Here is a 22,482-nt window from a genome sequence, read left to right as displayed (position 1 = left end):
CTGCCCCGCTGAAATAACTGGCAAACTGACCTCGCAGAATTTATACAAGTGAAAAGTCTCGTCCGTTAAATTCAATGGATTTACTCACCTGTGTAAAGTGACACAAATACATTAAAAAATATTTGTAGGACCTAGATTTTGCAAAAATAAATGAGAGGAGCTATTAACACTGATCTCCCATTAAATCTTACTAGAAAAACTAACCCTTGTGGGGAAAAACGGGATTCTAGAAATACTGAACAACTGGGTGTTTCATGCTGCGATTTATTAACATCAGCAATTTGGATCGAAATGAAGTCTGTCATTAATCAAATATCTGAAATAAAATGCACAAAATGCACAATCCAAAAAGTGGCGTCAGAATTTTGCAGTCCTTGTTTACTCAAATATGCAATTAACATCTCAGGTGCTGCTTTATTTGTGCATCTTTTATTTGATAAGAATATTAATATTTATCTGAATGGTATAACATTATATTAGTCTCGCAGATACTCTGTACTGATAACCTGCACTTCATCTTTTCAAAGACAGCACAGTCTATTACAGCTGGTCTGTAGGGAGATGGGAAAGAATATACACAAAGCGAAGCAACCTTTTTCCAGCTAATAGGAAAAGACCCATCCAAACCATTTTGGTTTTCTCTTTTAATATTAAACAGTTGTAAGTCATTTTCCTAAATTGCTTACAGGTTCTGAAATGTAGCATACCAGAAAAACAAATATTTGTAAGACATCCTTTGATAGGAAGGAAACACTTTTTAGCATGTTTAGGTTGCATATTCTAGACCCAGGCTAGAAAGGAAAAAAATATTGTATCGTGTTACAAGAGCTAAAAGAATCTCCAACACCAGTACATTCCATGTGCAGTTAAGACCAAATAATTAACTATCAATGATGCTTTACTACAATGTGACTTTCTCCTGCCCGGACATTAGTGAAAATAACAAAGTAAAGGCAGCTGTAACTTATCATTAGCACTGACATGTTGTATTCATAGAGCACTGCCGTTACTCCTAGAAACTCCAACCATACATTATTCTACACTGTTCACTGTTCATATACACAGAGCCAGTGCCTGTTCCAAAGTGTGCGCAGTCCAAATAGACAAGACAATAGATGGGAGAAAATAAAGCGTCAGACTGTCTATCTAATATATATCAGAGACAACAAAATATAAATTATAAAGCCCTTATTTACCATAGCCTCAGAGTGCCTCACACGCTTTAATGTACATAACTTCACAGTAGGTAGGGTTGAGCGTCAGCATTGTAAAACAGATAGAGCGTTGAGCTGATACGCAACAAACTGGGTTCTCGCCCCAACTCTGTCATGGCACTGCTCCCTGCCTCAGTTTCCCCATCTTTAAAATGGGGGTTAATAGTGCTGATTACCTTTGTAAGTGCAACGAGTTCTACTGATGAAATGGTCCGTATCAGAGCAAGAGGTGATTATTATGCAGGCGGGGAATCGCAGCACAAAGAAACTGAAGTTGGGATTTGCAAAACTGCCTCAGCAATTTGAGGCCCTTCGTCCCGGTCATTTTCATCCAAATCTCCAGGTGGCCTTGAAAATCTCAACCTAGCAACTTAGAGTACGAGGAGTAACGGTAGTTCGAATTAGGATCTTTAATTTGAACTACCTAGTCTGTGCCGCGTGTAGCCGCGGGCACAGAGTTCGGACTAAGGGGGATTTAAAAATGCAACTGAAGCCAAGGATACGTAAATCCTGGGCTTCATTTGCATCTCCGCTTGCCCTCATTACCCTACCTAGCTCGAATTAACGAGCTAGTGTAGCCGTACCTAAAGAGCTTTCAAAAACCTTCATTTCCCTTAAAAAACAATGAGTTGTCCTGTAGCACCTTTATATATATATATATATATATATATAGTATCAAGAGCTTTCGTGGGTAAAACCCACTTCCTCAGATGTATGGAGAAAAAAGGAGGAACCTCTACATTTATAACAGAAAAACAAGGGAGCAGGGAGAACAAAATACCTGTCAGTTGCAATGCCAGTGCTAATAAGGCTAATTGAGGGAGCTGCAAGTGTCCCAGTCTTAGCTTTTGATGTCATTTGGGTGTTGAATATAACGGCCCATCCAGTTCATGTCTTTGTTCAGGCCATGAGAGAGTGTCAAATTTGCATCTCAGAACTGGCCTTCTCAAGCTTTTCTCTGTGGCCAGCAGGGCTAGAAACTTAGTGAAATGGCCACCGAGAACCTCACGTAATAACATGACTCCAAGAGCCGGGACAGTAAGTAAAACACCGTCCTGCACAAGAAAAGCTGGCATGGCGATCACAAGAGAGAGTCACCACCATGGTGGTGGTCAAGGTGAAGCAGCTGCATGGATTAGGCAGGAAGTTGGCGAAGCTCAGAGAAGGCAGCTTCCTGCCAACTTACAATCCCTCCTGGGAGGAAAGCAAAGGCTGCTGCAAAGGTAATACATGAAGCTCTGTGGGACCTGATGCAGGCCTGATATTTAAAATGAAGGGCAGAGACTTTACAGATTTGCGCTCCTGGAACTGGGAACCAAAGGCCCAGACCTTCAAAGGCAGTTCGATGCCTAACTCCCAGCGGGATGTAGGCTCCTTGAGGGTCTGGCTCCGTATCTAGGGGTCTAGCTTTAAGAGGGCTGATTGTGCATGGGGATCACACTGTTCCGGGGTGGTGTACAAGTAAAAGTATCCTTTCACCCCAGGCTTGTTGTGGTACTTGGCTCGGTTGTTGAAATGGCTGTGCTCCCGAGAGACATCAAAGTATGTTTTGGTGTAGGCAGCACCTCCTAGTTTGAGGGACACCTACGAAGCTAATTTATAATGAGGATTGATTTCTCGAATGTGATGATTGATTTCTCCAGCTGTTGCCCAAGGGCCTGGTTCACCACTGTGTTACTCCAGTTAATGATTCATTAGGGCTAACACTGTACTAACACTGACTCGGTCAACAAAACCTGCCCCAAAGAGCTTTTCACCGACAACCCCTCCCAGAGCCGCTGGTGCAAGAAGTAGATTGCCACGCCCCCACAGAGCTGTACGGTAATTAATAGGACAGCCCAGACATGCAGGTTCCTTGGTGCAGAGCTACCAGCAGGCTGTGGGGCTAAGTTTAGACAAGGCAGGCAAGGAAAAGGAATTAACAGGAGCTGCCATGTAAGGAGGGATGGGTGGAGGAAGGCCATAAGACTTAGCAAATGGGGTCAAACAGACATGTCAGAAGCTATGCTCATGGGCACTATATATATCCCCAGCACATGAGGAGACAAGTGCAAAATGAAACTGTCCTACCAGTAAGAGAAGGGGCAGAGTTAAGGGCATTGGAAACCTTCACTCTGCCCTTTGAAAGGGCCTGTACTGCCTCAGGAGCAGGGTAGGAACCAAACAAAGACCAACTGCTCTTCCCTAGCTGCACAGCGAAAGTAAGCTGCACTCATTCCCCACCCCCTTCTAGCCCACTTCCAGCCCAGCTGCACAGGAAGAGAAGGGGCAGAAACTCCCTAGTGTCTATTCTCTGCATTATGTTGTAACTTGTGATGATGCATGTAGCCAGTGCAGGGAAATCCTTTACTGCCCTGTGTGGTCATGTAGCTCCACTTGGGATTAAACCCTACCAGAAATCATAGACTCCTAGACCACTAGAACTGGAAGGGACCTCGAGAGGTCATCGAGTCCAGTCCCCTGCCCTCACAGCAGGATCAAGCACCATCTAGACCATCTCTGACAGGTGTCTGTCTAACCTGCTCTTAAATATCTCCAGTCTCCCTAGGCAATTTATTCCAGTGTTTAACCACCCAGACAGAGAGTTTTTCCTAATGTCCAACCTAAACCTCCCTTGCTGTAATTTAAGCCCATTGCTTCTTGTCCTTTCCTCAGAAGCCAAGGAGAACAATTTTTCTCCCTCCTCCTTATGACACCCTTTTAGATACCTGAGAACTACTATCATGACCCCTTTTAGTCTTCTTTCCAAACTAAATAAGCCCAATTCTTTCAGTCTTCCTTCACAGCTCATAGTGATAGAAATGTAGCCGTGTTAGTCTGGGGTAATTGAAGCAAAATGCAGGACAATGTAGCACTTTAAAGACTAACAAGATGGTTTATTAGATGATGAGCTTTCGTGGGCCAGACCCACTTCCTCAGATCTGAGGAAGTGGGTCTGGCCCACGAAAGCTCATCATCTAATAAACCATCTTGTTAGTCTTTAAAGTGCTACATTGTCCTGCATTTTGCTTCACAGCTCATGTTCTCTAGACCTTTCATCATTCTTGTTGCTCTTCTCTGGACCTTCTTCAATTTTTCCACCTCTTTCTTGAAATGTGGTGTCCAGAACTGAACACAATACTCCAATTGCGGCCTAATCAGCACAGACTAGAGCAGAAGAATGACTTCTCGTGTCTTGCTCACAACACTCCTGTTAATGCAGCCCAGAATCATGTTTGCCTTTTTTGCAACACTGATGACTCATATTTAACTTGTAGTCCCCTAGATCCCTTTCTGCAGGATTCCTTCCTAGACAGTCACTTCCCGTTCTGTATGTTCCTTCCTAAGTGGAGTACTTTGCATTTGTCCTTATTAAACTTCATCCTGACATCATTACAAATGAGTTTCTTGTATTACAACCTTTAAATTCCTGACTTTTACACAACCACACTTCTAAATGTCTTTCCTTCCCAGTGCTTTGTGTTATTATATTGTAACTACTCATTGAAGCTATTTAGTCCAACACCCTCAGGACCTGATTGGTGTCAGACCAGAGAATTTGCCAGACCAAGGGAGGTCAATATTATCTAGCAGCATTACCAGCACTTCCACTGCTTACTGGGCTGTTAGAAGACATGGAGGGGTAAATTAGAGCTAAATAACAGCACAGAACAATGAGAGCCAGGACTGGCGGCTGTAAACAAACTTTATGGGACTGTGGGAAATGGCCACACCCATGATAAGTGGACATCCAACTAACTAAAGTCATGCCGGACCACAGATGTTGCCAGTCCAGAAAGTGCTGGACTAGAGAGGTGCAACCTGTACAGCATTCTATAAATACTGTTTGAAAGGGGGTAGATATTTATTTACAGACTTACTACCATCTTAACAATGTTTTTTTTTTTTCGCTGGGAATTTCCTTAGAATTTCCTTAGATACTGCAGGAACATTTGCCTGTGCTGATTAAAATGAATACAAAAAGGACAATTTTACTAATAGAATATGTGGGGGAAAAATCAGCCACATAGTATTTGGAAATGTCAAGTTCTATGTCTGACTACGATGTATGTACATAGTATGTACTGACCCTGTGCTCTATTGCATCAAAATATATCCATCTGCTAGTAATAACTCTTTCAAAAGGCAATCATTTTTACCACTAACGTAGTAAAGTGATTTCCTTAAATATTTTCCCCGTGGCTATTTTCTGCCTAGTGCCTATCCTTCTGTCCATAAAGTTTGACACTCTGCATAATTTTGTACTTCTCCTGGATATTTAAAATTGACTTTCTAAAATCGTTCTTTATTTTTTCACGTGGGTGTAGCTTTCAAAAGAAGTGCAACACACATGATAAGATCTAAAAGATCGGAACATGAAAGGCAGGAAAAAATTACTATAGCTGTTTCGTATCACTCTGATTCATTGCACATGTCTCGTGGCTGGACTGATTTTTGAGGGGTAGGGTCTGTATGGCTCTGACTCCAGCATGTTTGTGTGCAAGGGGAATAATAACAAAGTTGCGTCAATATTCCTGCAAAATTCAAATATCCAGCTAGACAGCCTTTTAGGAATTAGCAATAGAACGTGCCAGCCATAGCAGGCAGCTGAAAGACTTATCTATTCTATTTGCTCCTCCATGCGGTATTTAATTAATTAATTGTTAACTGCCTAGTGGGTTTTAGAAGGATAACACTGAAGAGGGGAGTTTGCCAGCCAGAGAGCCTCTGGTTAGTGATTTACTGGGGAAATCTGGAGACCAAGGAGACCCAAGCGGCACTGAAGATGCAGAGGGAGGGGAATCGAATAATAAAGGTGGAGAATCATGACGGGTCCAAAGTAAACAGGACAGGAGAGGTGTCTGGCTGGTGAGTCTTGCCCACATGCTCAGGGTTTAGCTGATCGCCATATTTGGGGTCAGGAAGGAATTTTCCTCCAGGGTAGATTGGCAGAGGCCCTGGAGGTTTTTCGCCTTCCTCTGTAGCATTGGGCACAGATCACAGCTGAAGGACTCTCTGCATGTTGGGGCCTTCAAAGTATTTGAAGGCTTCAATATCTGAGACATAGGTGAGAGGATTATTCTAAGAGGGGTGGGCGAGATTCTGTGGCCTGCACTGTGCAGGGGGTCAGACTAGATGATCATAATGGTCCCTTCTGACCTTAAAGTCTATGAGTCTATGAGTCTATGAGGTGGCAATGGACGTGCAGAGCCGGCAAGCGGAAATACAACAACCAGGCGGACTGCGCCCAGTCTGCTGCCAGAGAGCTACAGGCAGGGGGCTCCTTCTAGGGGCCGAGATGGCATGAAGAACGGGAAACAGTGCAGGCTGTAGCTCGCGAAGGCAACATACGGACCAGTGCGAAGGCCCCGTTGCGTGGCGCTAAAGGGGCAATTCACAATTCTCCCACCGCAGGGGAACTTTCACTTGATGCAGACCCATTGTAGCCAGTTCTATGCCAGTCCTCCCATGGCAGGGGGACCAATAGGGAGTGGAACTGCTTGCTGGGAAAGAAGACACCGCCTCAGAGCTGCTGGCTAGCCGAATGCAAAACCTACTGAGCTACAATTGTACAAGTGAGGGAACGAAGCTGCTCCTCCCTTGAGGGCCTTTTTGTGCTCACCAGGCATATGCCGTTAGCCATCCACGTGCCACATTGCCTCAGAAGAACACAGACCGAGGGGTACAACCATCCTGTTGAGATGCCAGACTATATCTGAAGGGTATATTAAGCAAACCCGCGCGTTGCTCTTGTGCCAATAATCTGTAAGACCTGTTTCATTTCATGGGCAGAAGGGGTAGATTTAGGAAGTCCATGTGACATTCCCCATAGTGCAAAGGGCTACAGAGGATAGGAGCCACACCTGCGGTTAGAATCCTAGAACACTAGAATGGGAAGGGATCTTGAGAGGTCATCAAATCCAGTCCCCTGCCCTCATGGCAGGACCAAGCACCGTCTAGATCATCCCTGACAGGTGTCTGTCCAACCTGCTCTTAAATATCTCCATTGATGGAGATTCCACAACTTCACTAGGCAATTTATTCCAGCCTTTAACCATCTTACATGCAGGAAATTTTTCCTAATGTCCAACCTAAACCTCCCTTGCTGCAATTTAAGCCCATTGCTTCTTGCCCCATCCTCAGAGGCCAAGGAGAACAATTTTTCTCCCTCCTCCTTGTAACACCTTAGAGGTACTTCGAAGCTGCTCTCATGTCCCCTCTGGGCAGAGCAACTCAGTAATGCCCCTAACTCAAGGTTTGTTGCAGAGCTATGACGGAAGCGCACACACAACAAAAATCCGCTTTCTAGACTTGCCAGATAGACTCGAAAAGGGGTGCTTCTTTGAAACACCAGGCTATTTCCTCTCTCCTTAGCTATTCTAACTTACCAATGGGGAAGCGAGAATAAACCTGGATGCTACTGAACCACTTTGAAAGAAATACTTTTATAATCCATAGTTTGTCCAGTCGTCCCATGGGCACCTACTTAAAAGGACGACCATAGAGAAGATATACAGACTTATCTCTTCAGCTCTCAGTTTTTGGCTGCACTTCATGGGATTCTTTCAGGTGTTGGTTGCCAAGAGACAGGTTTTATGATCTCAGTTTTGCTGCCATCTGCTGGAGTCCTGGATCTGAAATTCTTCAGCGGATACAGTAGAATTTACAGCATTCTTTCCCGTATGGGGGAAAGTCAACATGAGTTTCAGACTCAAGGTATTTATTTCTGATATAGCAGTTGTCACAGTAAAAGCAATTTACAAGCATTAATGAATCCTCACAATACCCTGTGCATTCAGTAAACTCAATTAGCTCCAGATTGAAGATGGGGAAACAGGTTGGGGAAACTGAGGCACAGCATAAAGAAGTGTCCAAGGTCGAAGAGCAAGCTGGCAGCTGAACTGGGATTAAAATTCACCTTTTCCTCTGACTGCAGCTGTTTTGAAAGGTGAGGTTAAATGCTCTGTTCTGGGTTAATGCTTCTTGGCTCTTCTGACGTGAAAATTCACCAGCCCATCTACAGCAAATCCCAGCATGGATGGATTTTGCCTGCACCTCATCATGGCTATTTTTTTCTTCTGCAGATGGTTTGCAGCAGCACCAAGGAATGCAATTGCATTGCTGAGTCAGGGTACCTCACTGACCAATCATTTTTTCCCACACAACCCCCACCTAAAATCAATCCTGTCAGATCAAAGGGACTACTCACTGGAGGCGAGGGAACTGAATTTGGCCCATTCTTTCAAGCGGTAAAATTGGCTGCTATGAACTTTGGGACTAAGCAATCTGAACAGTGTAAGGGAGCAAAAAAAAAAAAAAAAACTCTTTGTAGTCTCAGAATATTTTCTTCTTTTTCGTAGCATGTCCAGGGAGGAAAGCCTTATCACAACATTAAAGAAAGGCTTGGCATTGTCAGACTGTTACGGAATCTCGAGACTGCAGCCCGTTATTTATGATTCTTAGGACAGAAAAGGGCTCCAAGGAACTATGATGCAGTGGAAGCAAAGCTGTGAAGTCCCCCAGCACGAAATACGTCAATGTCACACCTCCAAGCCAGAGTATGAGCCTGTTGAAGGAGGCCAACAGGGAATTCTAAGTTGCTACTCTCCAATTTGCTGCTGATGGGGATGCAGCCACTCTATCTGAAAAAGCCATCAGCAGTCCGTAACCTTGTGTGTCTACTAGCATCCGCCTAGGGCAATCACGCCTTTACAAATCTAAGCTTGGGAATTTCAAGAGTCTGATTTAGGTGCTCAGTTCCCGTTGATATTTAGCTGACTGGAAGGCTGGCTTATTGGTCTGGCCACTGGCCAGGGACTTGAGTGTGTCTACACTATTGGATAAGATCAAATTAAGATATGCAACGTCACCAATGTTAATTGCGTCGCTGAAGTCAAAGTACCTTAACTCAACTTTTGGCGCTGTCTACACTGCAGGAAATCAGAGGGGGAACACTCTCCCTTCGACTTCACTTGCTCTTTGTGGAAGCAGAACTGCCGGCATTGACCGGAGCACCCGTCTCAGTTCAAATTAGCTGTCTTAGCTAGACTCACTAATTCGAACCCTGGAAGATCAACAACAGCAGCTTCTATTTTCTCCGTAGTGTAGATGTACCGACACTGACTGCCTACATAAATCTGGGCAAGTCACTTACTGCTGGACTATATGTGGGGTAATACTCACTATTGGGATGTGATTTCTAAATCACACTAAGGTGTTGGCATTCACTGGTCCATGTAGACTCAGCTGGTACACACCTAGAGTTCCCTAGTTCATTTTAAGGTAGCACTGTTTCAAACAGGGCTAAATTAAAGCTCAGTAGGGAAATTTGCGTTCCCCACCAGCAGCGTCATCAATGATCAATTAATGTGCAATATGTCAGTGTGCTTTAGAAAATGCTGCTAGTACCAAAGACAGAATTTCCATATGCCCCCTTAAAAATCTGATCCGAAGTCACTGAAAAGAACAAATCTCCCCCCCCTCCCCCAAATTTCTCACCATTTTAAACCAGAGGGAGCGACTCTTGCATTTACACTACCCACCATCCCTGCTCTCCGAATGCCGTTACTGGGACAGCTGAATACAACGCATCTATAGGCCAGGGCAAAGTCGCTATCACAAAGCCAGAGAACCACACCCCCAGTGACCAGATTGCTTGTTTTCTCTGTATCTAAGTTAGATGACTCTTAGGTGCTCCATCCCTCTTTGGCCAGCTAATTCCTTACCTCAGAAGTCTCCTAGTCAATTACTGATTTCCTGGAACTTTGTCCTGGGAGCCCTGAGTCATCTACAGCTGCTGGTCAATACATTCCAGTTCTGAAATTATTTGGAAGACAGCAGGGGACCATACCCCAGAGTCAAAATCATGGCTCCTTGCGTTAATGTTCAGCATTAGCAAGAGGGCGAGGCAGCTCTGCAGAAAGCTGTTTGTTCTACTAGTCTCCCTAACCCAATATTTAGCCTGACATACCTGAGAGGCTCATCTGTTTCTTGTTATAGTGCATGTACCCTCAAATCAAATGCTGAGGGTATTTGCCACACTGAAAGCTGCCAGATACCTGAAAACCTAAACCAATGATACAGAATAACCATGTGCTAATAAGCGATTTTTGCTGAAAAAATTTCTGTGTTTGTGCCTTTCTCCTTCATCTGTTCTCTTCATATCATGGAGGGTAATTTTTTTTTCAAAAATTCCTAACAGATTTAGAAGATAAAATCTAATGTTCAAGAGTGACACAAACACTAGTCAGTTAGGAGACCTAGATTTGCCTGAGTCCCATTGATTTTCAGTGAGATTTAGGCTTGTGAAACCCAGGCTTCAAAGGTATTCAGGTGCCTAATTTCTTGGGAGTCAGGGTCCTGAACCCCTTTGAAAGCCTTTCCCTTGAAACCTAATTTTTCTGTGCGCTCTTATTTTGCTGAAGGCTGGGTTTCGCCTTTCGGGATGTGTTCTTCTCGCATTGTACCTGGGGAACTCCTTCCTGTTCTAGTTTTACTGGCAGTGGTACATGTGCATTTTGAAAGAAGAAGAACGCCCTTTGGCGCCAAATCCACTGCAGATGTGCGGGAGAAATGAAGGGCTAGCCGCTAACTAAAGTCAGTAGCTATCTGTGGTGGGAAGTGCAGCAGCCGGAGCTAAGTGCTCTGTGAACCCCACTTAGTACATTTCCCCAGCCTTATTGTGCAATCCAGCAGCTGTTTCATGCATCCCTAGAGGGAGAGGGAATGAACGCATAAGTTAGGAACCCCCACTCCAGTGGCTCATCTATTTATGTCACGTTATATGTTGATTTATTTCATTCCTTAACTTGGCCTGTTCTCCTTATGCCCAGTCTGCCCCCTGCTGGTGCAAATGTGAGTTTTTTTCCAGTGGAGTCTGGTCCCGAAGGCACAAGGCTTAAGGGCCCACAGGAAAGTTCTTGGAGAATCTCGATTCAACAGTGCAAACTTACAGCATCTCTCCCGCTTCTCCTAATGGAAGAGCCCCCCCCCCCCCCCATACACCACACCCTTCTTCTGTCTCAAAGACGGCTCCTCTGGGGCAGATTTCTCATCCCTCTTGTGCCTACACCCGAGAAAACGCAGGGGGAAGCAAGGAGAGACAAGGGTTCATGGTTCATTCATCCTGATATGAGAGAGGATTTCTCTTTAAAATCCTCTCTGCCTTAACATTTGCTTCTTTTCTGCTGCTTGCATCTGGGACTGAAATAGAGCAGTTCGCCAGAGGAAAAAGAGTATTTGCTGAAGAGATGAGGAAACTCCCTCAGGAATCAATGACTCTTTATATATTTAGTAACCTACGCTACCAGGTCTCCTCCACCCATGCTACCCGGCTTCTTAATATAGAACTCAGATGTTGAAATGTGGAAAAACGGATGGGCGTGTGGGACACCAAGGCTTGAAGAGAATTCAGATTCACAAGAGAAAACTGGCACAGACGCCGCCAGGGAGGCAAACTGCGCGGCACGCTTAACTGAGAGGCAGAGGGAAGGATTGTAAGCCAGGTGTATAGTTCAAACTGCATATGACCGGGAAAATTTCACAGAATGAAATCCCTGTCTGACAAGCAAGAGGAAAATGGTAAATTTATGCAACTATTTGGGGCTTCCATTAAGGGAATCACACAGGTCACAACCAAAAACCTGAATTTTAAGAGCAAAATCCCTAGGGCTAAGTAAGATGTACATTACTGGTGTTTTTCATAAACAACAAGCAGTCCTGTAGCACCTCAGAGACTAACAAAAATGTATAAATAGTATCATGCGCTTTCGTGGGCAAAACCCACTTCCTCAGATGAGAGTGGAGAGAGAAAAGGGGGAACCGCCCAATTTATAACCAAAAAAAGAAGGTTTTTAATGTGTCAGGTGGGAATATGTATCTAAAGGACCAATTCGGATTACCCTGAATGAAGCCAGTGAAAGAATCGGTCGCGGGATCAGAGCCCTCGTTTTCAGCCTTAAAATTCTCATCCCTCCAAAGCCATGGATCCACAGGGCAGAACCAGCGGGAGAACATGATGTGAGAGTCGGTCTGGTTCATGAATGCAGGGAGTCACCCAGCTGTGCTCCTTATGGGGCACTTTGCCGGTATTTCCATTGGATTGTGAAGAAACAGTGGGAAAGAGGGGGGAAAGTCTGTGTTTGCCAGGCTGCCTTGCCCCCAGGGATGGGTGGCAGTACCATCTCAGCAGGAGCTGGCCAAGAAGGCAGGATCAAAACTGTTAGTGGGCTTGACTGGTACCTAGAAGGCCCAGAGTCAATTCCCTGCTCTGCTCCTGGCTTCCTGGCCGACCTTGGGAAAGTCATTTACCCTCTCTGTGCCTTGGTTCCCTGCCCATAAAACGGAGACCACTGCACAGCCCTACATCATAAGCATGTTGGAAGGTGCTGTGAGGAGCGCGGGGGGGGGAGGGGCTAGCTGAAATGCCTGCTCCAAGGCAGAAGCAAATAATGGAATTAAACTAGCAAATTGGGGGGGTGGGTGGTAAAGACGTGGGATTAAACCCAGCCCCGGAGATCCTGCACTAAGCAGCCCAGGGAGCCACAAATGAGCAGCGAGCGCTTCCTGTCCCAGCTGCGTCCCCCTGGAGCGAAGCTGCCTTTAGCCAGCCGGGCTGGGCCAGGAGTTGTGTTGGCCCAGAAGGATGGTCAGGAAGCAGTTGGGGCCAGGAACATTTTTCTCACCAAAGGCTCTGGTCAGGAGGGATGTGCTTCTGCAGCCAACGTGCAGGGAATTAGTCGGAGCCGAAATCCCACCCGAGAAGACCCCCGGCTACGTTTTCGGTGGCCCCAGGTGGCAATAAAATTGGTGGAGTTCCCTGGTGGGGACAAGTCTGCCTCTCCCTTTGGCAAGGGTGCATACAAAGCTGTTCCCCCCCACACACACCCCGAGTAAAGCCATCGTCTTCTGCCTCCTCTCCTTTGTGAGCATTCCCAGAGATGCCACTCACCCGAGGGGCAGAATCAGCCTTGTTGGGCCACTGGGTCCCCCTCCCACCCCCCTTGTGCTGAGTGAGGGGCAATGGGGGGGTACAGACGCCTGTGAGCAGACGGGGCAGACCAGGGAGTGGCGGGGGTGGGGCAGATGGGGGAGGGGCTGTGGCCCCACCAGCGCCCACTGTGCGGCGAGCAGAGCTCCGCGCTCCTTTCCTTTCCCTTCTGGGGGGGTGAAAGTGATGTGGAAGGAAAGGAGTTGGGGCTATGTCCTCTGCAGCCCCAGTGTGCCCGGCCGTGGGGGCTGGCGTACAGGCAGCCGCAGTAAAACGCCCAGGCAAAAGCACTCCCGCTTCAGCGGTACCGGCCCTGCCCCGCCCTTCCTTCCCCCCCATCTTCCCTCCCCCCCAGGTACTGGCCCTTCCCCCTCACATCCCCTTTCCCATCCCCTTCCCCTCAGGTACCAGCCCTGCCCCACCCTCCCCCTCCCCCTCAGGTACTGCCCCTGCCCTTGCCCCTACCCCTTAGATACCAGCCCTGCCCCGCCCCACCCCACCCTTCCCCTCTCCCCCTCAGGTACTGCCCCCACCCCCTCTCCCTTGGGTACCAGCCCTGTCTCTGCCCCCACCCCCACCCTTCCCCTCAAGTACCAGCCCTGCCCCCTCCCCCTTCTCCTTCTCTTCCCCCTCATATACCGGTCCTGCCCCCACCCTTCCCCACCTCAAGGCTCCCCTTTAGGCACTGGCCCTGTCATCGCCCTTGCCCCTCCCTGAGGCTCCCCCTTGGATGCTGGGCCTGCGAGTGCCCCTTCCATGAGTCCCCTGCTGCCCTTCTCTTGCTGCTCTTGCTTCCCTCGGACATTTGTAACCGTGCGGACAGCACAGCCAGGCCCCAGTGGTCAGCAGTGTCCATAAAGCACTGCTAATTGCCTTGGACCAATATCAGTTCCCCTCTCCCGCCACGAAGTTGCTCCGGCTCGGCTCCTCACGCCCTCTGAGCTGCCGGCTTGCCCAAGTCACCGCTCTAGCTGCGGGCACGGCCTTTCACGCGGAAAGCACGGGACCCCATTCAGGCTGGACGTTACCCTGCCAAAAGGGGGAGAGGGGATGGGGAGCTAATAGGCGCCTAGACAAGGAAAAGCCCAGAAAAATCAGGATTGCTCCTATCAGTTCAGCACATCTGGTCGCTCTGCCTCCAACTACCTCAGATCTGCAAAAAGTCCGTCCCTGCAAGACAGCACAGGAGAGAATCTCTCAGCTCAGCTGCGCGAGAGAAGCACTTACCCCAGAGAGATGTGAAGAATTATTTAGTCCCAGACCTTTTTACACCAAATTATTTGCAGATTGGACTCATCTCTTCTCCTGGCTGTTCTCTCTCCCCTTCCTGGCGTGTGCTTATTCTCCACAGCGAGCGTGGGGCTGCGAATGGTAAATATCCCCTGGCAGGGTTTTTTTCCAGCGAGGAGCCTCCGAAAACGCTGCCTTTGGTGGAGGATGTGGCGCCCGACTGGATCATCTCGAAGTGACCCAAACTGTAAATGAAAAGCAGACTTGCATGACGTCGGCCCTTCGGATGTCAGAGAGCCAGGATTCCCTCCCTCTCACAGGCTCCGGCTGCAAAGTAAAGCTGGTCTCTTCTTAATCACCTTTCTGAGTCACTGTGCGTGGGGAATGGGATCTCTGTTTCATACACCCTTTCCCTGCAGTACAGGGGGGGTCTGTTTTCGCTGTTACCAGCAAGAAGAAAGCAGGAAATACAGGCTGGTTTGGCAACGTTTACAAGTAAAACTCTGCTGCTTTGGCTACTGTAATAAGTCCTCCTTATGTGGGGAAGGGGCTTTTCTTTTTACCAGCAGGGAAAATTGTCCCTGCGGGTTAGACAGAACCATAAGCAGGGAGCAAGCCTGTGCTCTGCACTGAATCGCTGCTTCTTAGTGGCAAGAGGCAGCTCGGGGTGGCATGTTCCAATCTGCGACTATATTGCAGCTTTGCATCAGCAGGGGTTTTCGTACGCTTTGCTGGACTTTTCTTCTGCAAAATCTGTCCCCAAGGGATGTGTGAGTCTTGCCTACAGTCCTCTCCATGTGCTGGAACAACTAGCTGAACAGAGTTAAGGATTTTGATTAGAGAAATGAGGGTATGTCTACACTACAGCATTATTTTGAAATATCTTATTTCGAAATAGTTATTTCAAAATAGCTTATTTCGAAATAATGCGTCTACACACACAACGCATTTCGAAATAGTGTTTTGCTATTTCGAAATAGCACGTCCACACTGATAGGATGCTGAATCGCATTTAAGGCTGGCCGGAACCGGTTCTGGCAGGGCATCAGGTCAGGAGTTACCTGGTGTGGCTGCTGCCTGAGGCTATTTGAGACCTGTGCTTAAAGAGACCCCCCCGACAGCCGGTTATAAGGTTTCCCTGCTTGCTTGCCTATCTCGCTGAGGGACAGCAAAGCATTTTTAATCTGTGTGCTCCGGTTGCCCTCACTCAGGACACCACAGCACTCGGCAACGTGGAGCAGGAGCCGCCCCTGGGCACTGTGGTGCTTCTCCTGGATGTGTTGCTGTGAGCCTGGCAGCACATTCTGCAGGCAGTAACAGTCTCCCTGGTGTGCCCCACTGGGGGCTTGTGCCTCATTCCTCCCTCACGTCCTTCCACTTACCCTCCCTAACCCCCCTTCCTGCTGTACAATAAAAGACACGAGTGCATTACAACAAAGCCTCTTTATTGAACAAAACTGGGGTGGGGGGAATGAAACTGAGGTGAGACTGGGGAAAGAGGGTGGAAGAGGGGAGGGGAAAACCTGGGAGGAGGGAGCTGGCAGGGGGAGGAGAAGCTCAGGGCTCAGTGTTGGGGGTCTCGCCGGCCCAACTGTCTCCCAGCACCGTAGGTGCGGGGGCCTTGGCATCTCTGGGGGCGTGGGGAGGGTGGGGAGAAAGAAGCAGGAGGGGGAGAAGGAGGAGCGGAAACAGGGGCTGAAGCAGCAGGAGGAAGCAAGCTCTGCCCCAGGGTTGATGACCACCTGGGGGGCACGGACCGTCCTGCCCCCCAGGATGTGGTCCACAGCATCAAAATAGGGGCAGAGGTCTGGGTCTTCCCCTGGTTGGGAGCTGCCCCCTGTGGCCCTGGCATACACCTGCCACAGCTCCTTGATTTTCACGCGAACCTGCTCCTGGGTTCGCATGTGGCCTTTGGTGGCCAGGCCGGCAGCCATCTGCCTGCAGATGGTTTCATTCCTCCTTTTAGTGCGGAGATCATGGGTGTTGGAAGCATCCCCCCAGACCTGAATTAGGTCCCTGATCTCCGCAGTGGACCAGGCAGGCGCCCACCTTGTCCGACCCCTGGCAGGCTCCTGGGAGCTGGCACACTGGTCCTGGGGAGCATTGGAGAGCTGGCTGGCTCTGGCTGCCTGGCTCATGCAGGGGCCACTGGGTCAGGGGCAGCAACTGCTGGCACAGGCACAGGTACTGTGGCCAGAGTCTACCCCTTTAAGGGCTCTGGGGAGGGGGGGAGGGAGAGGAGTTTTCTTGGTTGTGCCCAGAGTGGCCACCAGGGCACCCTGGGAAGGGCTGGAGGCCCCCTATTTTGAAATAAGTGTCTACACAGCGCTGATTTCGAAATAGCAATTTTGAAATTGGCGCTATTCCTCGTGAAATGAGGTTTACCAATTTCGAAATAAGCCCTCGCTGTTTTGATTTAATTTCGAAATAGCGGTTTGGCTGTGTAGATGCTGCTAAAGTTATTTCGAAGTAACTTTGCTGTGTAGATGTACCCTAAGGGAGTTGGGACAGTTTCTGCTGGTGGAAAAAGTCCAGCTCTTCAGACTTAAGGAAGAGCTCTGTGTAAACGGGAAAACTTTCTCTCTGTCGCTCACAAAAGTTGGTCAATAAAAGATATTCCCTCACCCACCTGGTCTATCTGATATCCTGGGGCCAATGCCGTTATCACAGTGCTGCAAACAAGATATATATTGATATTTAAGACCGTGGTTTTGGGTCACATTTTCACTCAGACCCGTTTTCAAAAATGATTTGGGGCCCAATTTCTACACTGAAGATGTTCAAATGTGCCCAAGTTTTTGCCAGTAGAGATTTCAAGCAAAGGGAGGCATCTAAACTGGGTAGAATCCCATTAGATGCTTTCTGCATCTTTAGGTGCCTAATCAACTTTAAGCATTTGGCTTTAGAAACAGCAACATACACTCCTAAATGGTTCAGCTAATGTTAAAAATGTAACCTGCTACTTCAAACCGACAAGAAATGTCAGACCAATATTTAAAGTTACCTTCTACCTCCAGAATGCTAGGAATCATTAATTGAAATTAGAATCGCTTGGTTTTGATTTTTCTTAAAAAGAGGATAAGAAAACATCTTTTTTCTTTCCTCACCTTTGGTAATTCAGCCCTTGCAGAGGCAGGATTCAAGCTAGCAGAAAAAAGTTTCTCAAAGTACTTAATTCCTTTTTATAGGAGGATTTACTGTTTGTTCTTGATTTTTCTGGTATTTCACATATCAGCCACATAGAAACTTGCTGGAGTGCTCGACTGAAAGAACACCCCGGAGCATTCAGACTGAGGGAACAGCCCAGTTTTTGAAGGAGGGCTTGGTTTGGTAGTCAAATACAGAAAGCCTGACCTGAGAGGAAACTAATTTCTGAGCAGAAATGTGACCCGTCTAGGAAAGCACCCTAAAATATAAGGAGCTAGTAGAAACTTTGGAGCTCTGTTGATTGGCACCATCTGAGGATCGGTTCCCAATTCTCAAGCATGCCATCTAAAAGGGGATTCTCCTGCTTTTTTCTACTGTGTCCACACCTTGATACATTAGCCCCTGTCCCCTTCCCCCTTCCTTCTGTGATCTCTAGAGATGCCTCTCACTGCTTTCATGATCTGTTTGAACCCGCGCTTCCTTTCTTGTTCCCGAGCTGCCCGCAATCATTCCTTCCATGGAAAAGCACTATCAGAAGTGCAGAGAATGTATTTTTAGCGGCGCTTTTAAGGCCATTTGGCAGCTGGAAATGAGAAGAGCCAGCACCTTTGAGGAGCCCTGAATGTGGGAGTCTGTTCCCAGCCCTGCCACTGATTTTCTGTGTTGCCTTGGGCAAGTCACTCAGCCTTTATTTTAAAAAATCTGCATTCAACTATTCATGCATCTGTGACAATGTTATGTACAATGGTGGAAACCAGCAGGGCTGAGAGGCACCATGGGTCTGGGGGCAAGGTGTGAGGGGGGCTGGCTCCACACCCCCAGAAGGGGAGGGGCCGGAGTAGTTAGCCCTCAGAGCAGGAGCCTACAAAAACAATGAAGAGTTCCTGTGACACCTTAAAGACAAACAGATTTTATACCCACAGAAGCTTATGAAATAAATTTGCTTGTCTTTAAGGAACCACAGGACTCCTCATTGTTTTACTTCTCTGCGTCTTAGCATACACATATACAATGGAGATACTAACACTTACTTTTAAGGGTGCCATGAAGCTTAGCTGGCCAAGCAGGCTACTCTAAAAAGCCCATGATAGCCACCTTTTCATTATCTTCCTCCTCTGAAATATTAGGGGGAAAAAAATAACAAATCTGCATGGCCATGATAGGTGATGTGGAAATTGTGTTGAAGTTTTTGTCGGTCAGTTTTGCAGATGAGATGTTGCACTGTGGGTCGATAAAATTCCATTTGGAGGCAATTAAGATAAAACAGACCATCCAAAAGTACCACATCACTGCGCTGAACAGGCACGCTTGGGAAAGAGCCCAAAGAATCTAGCAGGACAGCTAGCTGGAATAAGGTTTTTCTGCAGATGGACAACTGTGATCGGTTGCGATAAGGCAGCTGGAGTAATAGCAGCTAGACAATCACATCTGCACAACCAGTACAAAGTTCAAGTAATTTATTGACAAAAATGTTCCGTCATTTTCTCCAAACCACAGGTTTTTCTTCTCCAGATTTGATGATTCAGTATTAGATCCTCATCTTGCAGAAATCTGCAGCGCTCCACTGAAGTGAATATCCTGGGAGCAAGAATACACCTTCATAACTAGTCGTGAGAGAGGTATTCATTACAAATTTCGACCACCACTATAATGTCACATAAGCCTTCTGACAGCCATTCTAGACTACTGCTTTTGTGAAAGACTCGGCTTACAACTGTCCACTTGAGACAGAAATGCATTCTTCAGTTCGGATGAGCTGGAGCGGAAGTGGTTTTAATCTAGGAAAGTTCATGATCTAATATATTTATTAGTCACTAAGGTGTAAAGAGTGGACTACCTTAGGGTATGTCTACACTACAATGTTAGTTCGAACTAACAGACGTTACTTCGAACTAACATTCATAGCCGCTACACTAGCGCTCCGCTAGTTTGAATTTGAATCGAACTAGCGGAGCACTTAGTTCGAACTAGGAAAACCTCATTTTACGAGGATTAAGCCTAGTTCGAACTTACTAGTTCGAATTACGGAGTGTGTAGCCCCTTAATTCGAACTAGTGGGAGGCTAGCCCTCCCCAGGTTTCCCTGGTGGCCACTCTGTGCACCACCAGGGAAACTCTATGCCCCCCTCCCGGCCCCGGACCCCTTAAAGGGGCATGGGCTGGCTACGGTGCCTGTGCCAGGTGCAAGCCTGCCAGCACCCAGCCAGCAGACCCTGCACCTGGCACGGCACAGAGCCATCCACCCGATGTCCCCCAGCCCTCCCCCTCTTCCCGGGACCAGGCTGGCGGCTCCCGGGAGCTTGCCCTGGACCGCAAGAGGCGGGCACCTTCCTGGGCTAGTGCGGACATCGTGGACCTCGTCCACGACCTCCGCACTAGGCACAGGAAAGTGGCCGTCTAGGGCAGGAGAGCTGCCAGCCTGGCCACCCAGGAGCAGGTGTGCATGAAAATCAAGGGGGTCCACTGAGACCCCCGACCCTGAGCCCTGAGCTTACAATGGCCGTCCTGGGTCAGACCAAAGGTCCATCTAGCCCAGTAGCCTGTCTGCCGACAGCGGCCAACCCTAGGGACCCTGGAGGGGATGGACCGAAGACAGTGACCAAGCCATTTGTCTCGTGCCATCCCTCTCCAGCCTTCCACAAACTTTGGGCAGGGACACCACTCCTACCCTCTGGCTAATAGGACTCCATGGACCCAACCTCCATGACTTGATCTCACTTCCCTTTAAACTCTGTTCTAGTTGTAGCCTTCACAGCCTCCTGCAGCAAGGAGTTCCACAGGTTAACTATTTGCTTTGTCAACAACAACAACTTTCTCTTACTAGTTTCAAGCCTGATACCCAGTCCTTTCCTTTGGTGTCCTCTAGTCCTTCTTTATGGGAACTAATGAAGAACTTTTCTGTATGCCCCCTCTCCACCCAACTCCTGCTTTTAGAGACCTCTATCCTGTCCCCCCTCCGTCTCCTCTTTTCTAAGCTGAAAAATCCCAGTCTCTTTAGCCTCTCTTCATATAGGACCTGTTCCCAACCCCTGATCATTGTAGTTGCCCTCCCCTCTCCCAGCCTCTCTCTTCCCCTCTCCCACCTCCTTTTTCCAGTCTCCCCGAGTTTTGTTCAATAAAGACAGATTCCATTTTTGAACACAATTGTCCTTTATTTTGTACATCAAGAAAAGGGGCTAGGGAAGGGTAAGTGGAAGGAGGTGAGGGAGGAATGGGGTATGAGCCCCCGATGGGGAGCACTGGGCTGGCTCTGCGGGCTTCTGGGGGTGGAAGCTCTCCTGCAGCCCCCCGATTGCCCCCTCTCCCCAGATGGCAGCCTGCGGCAAGTGCAGCCGGGCTGATGGCCGAATGGTGTGATGTGCCCAGTGTGGGTACTCTGGGCAATCCAAGCCAGGACTGCTTTGCAAGCGGGGCACCCCTTAGAACTGTCTGTCCAGGGTGGGGGTCGGGACCCTTTAAGCGCAGCCCTCGGCTAGCCTGAGACAGCATCTCCACGCTCTAAGTCCTCCTCTAATGCCCTGCCGGCACTGCTTCCGGCCATCCTTAAGCCCTGTTCAGGGTCCACTCAATGTGGACTTGCTAGTTCGAATTAGCAAAACGCTAATTCGAACTAGTTTTTAGTTCTAGACGCGTTAGTTCGAATTAGCTTAGTTCGAATTAACTAATTCGAACTAAGTTAGTTGGAATTAACGTTGTAGTGTAGACGTACCCTTATAGTTTGGGATTGTTTAAGGCAGGCCCCATGCTGAATTGTTCTGCTGGGATTCTGGATTTCTCCTAGATACACACCTGCCTTACACTCAAATCTATGCAACTCTCATTGGCTTGACACACCAAAGGGAGGAGAGACTCAATAGGCTGCTTAGTTTGGGGCTCGGCCTTGCCCCATTTCAAGCTACTGTGAGTGTTTCCATTTACTGGAGCAGTATCGTGTTCTTGCCTTGCAGTCAACGGAGTCACTCCAGTGTTGCACCTCTGTAAATGAGAGCCGCGTTTGGCTCCCTTGCTGGAAAGCAAGATCCTCCAGTCAGACACACGGTGCCTAGAAGGAGCAGGTTTTAGCCCCTCACCCAAATGGCCAACATTCTGCTGTCTGAGTGTGGCACCAGTTTCTGGCGTGTCATTGACGCCGTACGCTTACCAGCTTGCGTCGTCGGCTGAGTCTCCCTCGGTTCGTAGCCGGAAGGAAGCCATCTGGCCCCCGGGCACGGCTCTCTGTGGGGGAGAGGCGGTTGCTCTGGGATGGGAGGTGAATTTGCAGAATACCCTGAAGGGGATGGGCCGTGTGCCTGAATGAATGCGCTGTGCACACCTGGACCTGTCGCCGGCGGAGGCGGGACCCTCGTCGGCGTGGCAGGCGGGTGCTCTCCCAGAAACCCAGAGTGGCAGGAAGGGGTGGCCTGATGCTCCCTCAGAGATGGGCAGAGGCGACGCCATGGGCTGAGGAGCAAGGCAGAGGAGTGCCGTGGTGCGGAGGCAGACGGCCACCCTAGAAGATGGTCCCGTGGCAGGGGCAGATTGGGGAGGCTGAGGACTCCCACCCCGGACCCGTGGTTGGACTGGAAGGCCCCTCACCACACTGTGGTCAGCCGGGGTAGTGTCTACGGGGTGGGAGTGGGGGGAAGATGGCGTCTCCTCCCGCCAGGGCGCTGCACTGAGAACCACTTGCAACGCCAAGCAGGAGTGAGACCTCCAAAAAGCCAGGAGACCAGTGGCAGCTGTCGCCAGCTACCCCAGCAACGGGCAGCGTGTGGACGGACACGGGTGTGCGCAGTGGCGCGCTGAAATGTCCGGCAGAGGGCACTGCCACGCGGGAACCACCCTCCTCTGCATAACCTCAACCAGGGCTTGGCCATTGTAAAAGAAAGTGCAAACGTCAGCCATGCCTGGAGGGGAGCCACTGCCCTGGCCTACTTCTACCGTT

The 22,482-nt window shown here is 48.5% G+C and overlaps 1 protein-coding gene across 1 annotated transcript in view; it reads right to left on the bottom strand.

Moving 5' to 3' along the window:
* Positions 1 to 14,986, bottom strand: part of COL6A3 (collagen type VI alpha 3 chain) — a 107,236-nt gene extending 92,250 nt beyond the window's left edge. The window contains exon 1 of the mRNA XM_075934041.2: positions 14,410 to 14,986. The gene's annotated coding sequence lies outside the window, so the exon portion shown is untranslated. The remainder of the gene's footprint in view (positions 1 to 14,409) is intronic.
* Between the last annotated feature and the right edge of the window lie 7,496 nt (positions 14,987 to 22,482).

The sequence above is a fragment of the Pelodiscus sinensis genome, chromosome 7, assembly GCF_052426305.1.
Source record: "Pelodiscus sinensis isolate ZL-2025 chromosome 7, ASM5242630v1, whole genome shotgun sequence".
Taxonomy (NCBI): Eukaryota; Metazoa; Chordata; order Testudines; family Trionychidae; genus Pelodiscus; species Pelodiscus sinensis.
This window is presented reverse-complemented; position numbering and strand designations above follow the sequence as displayed.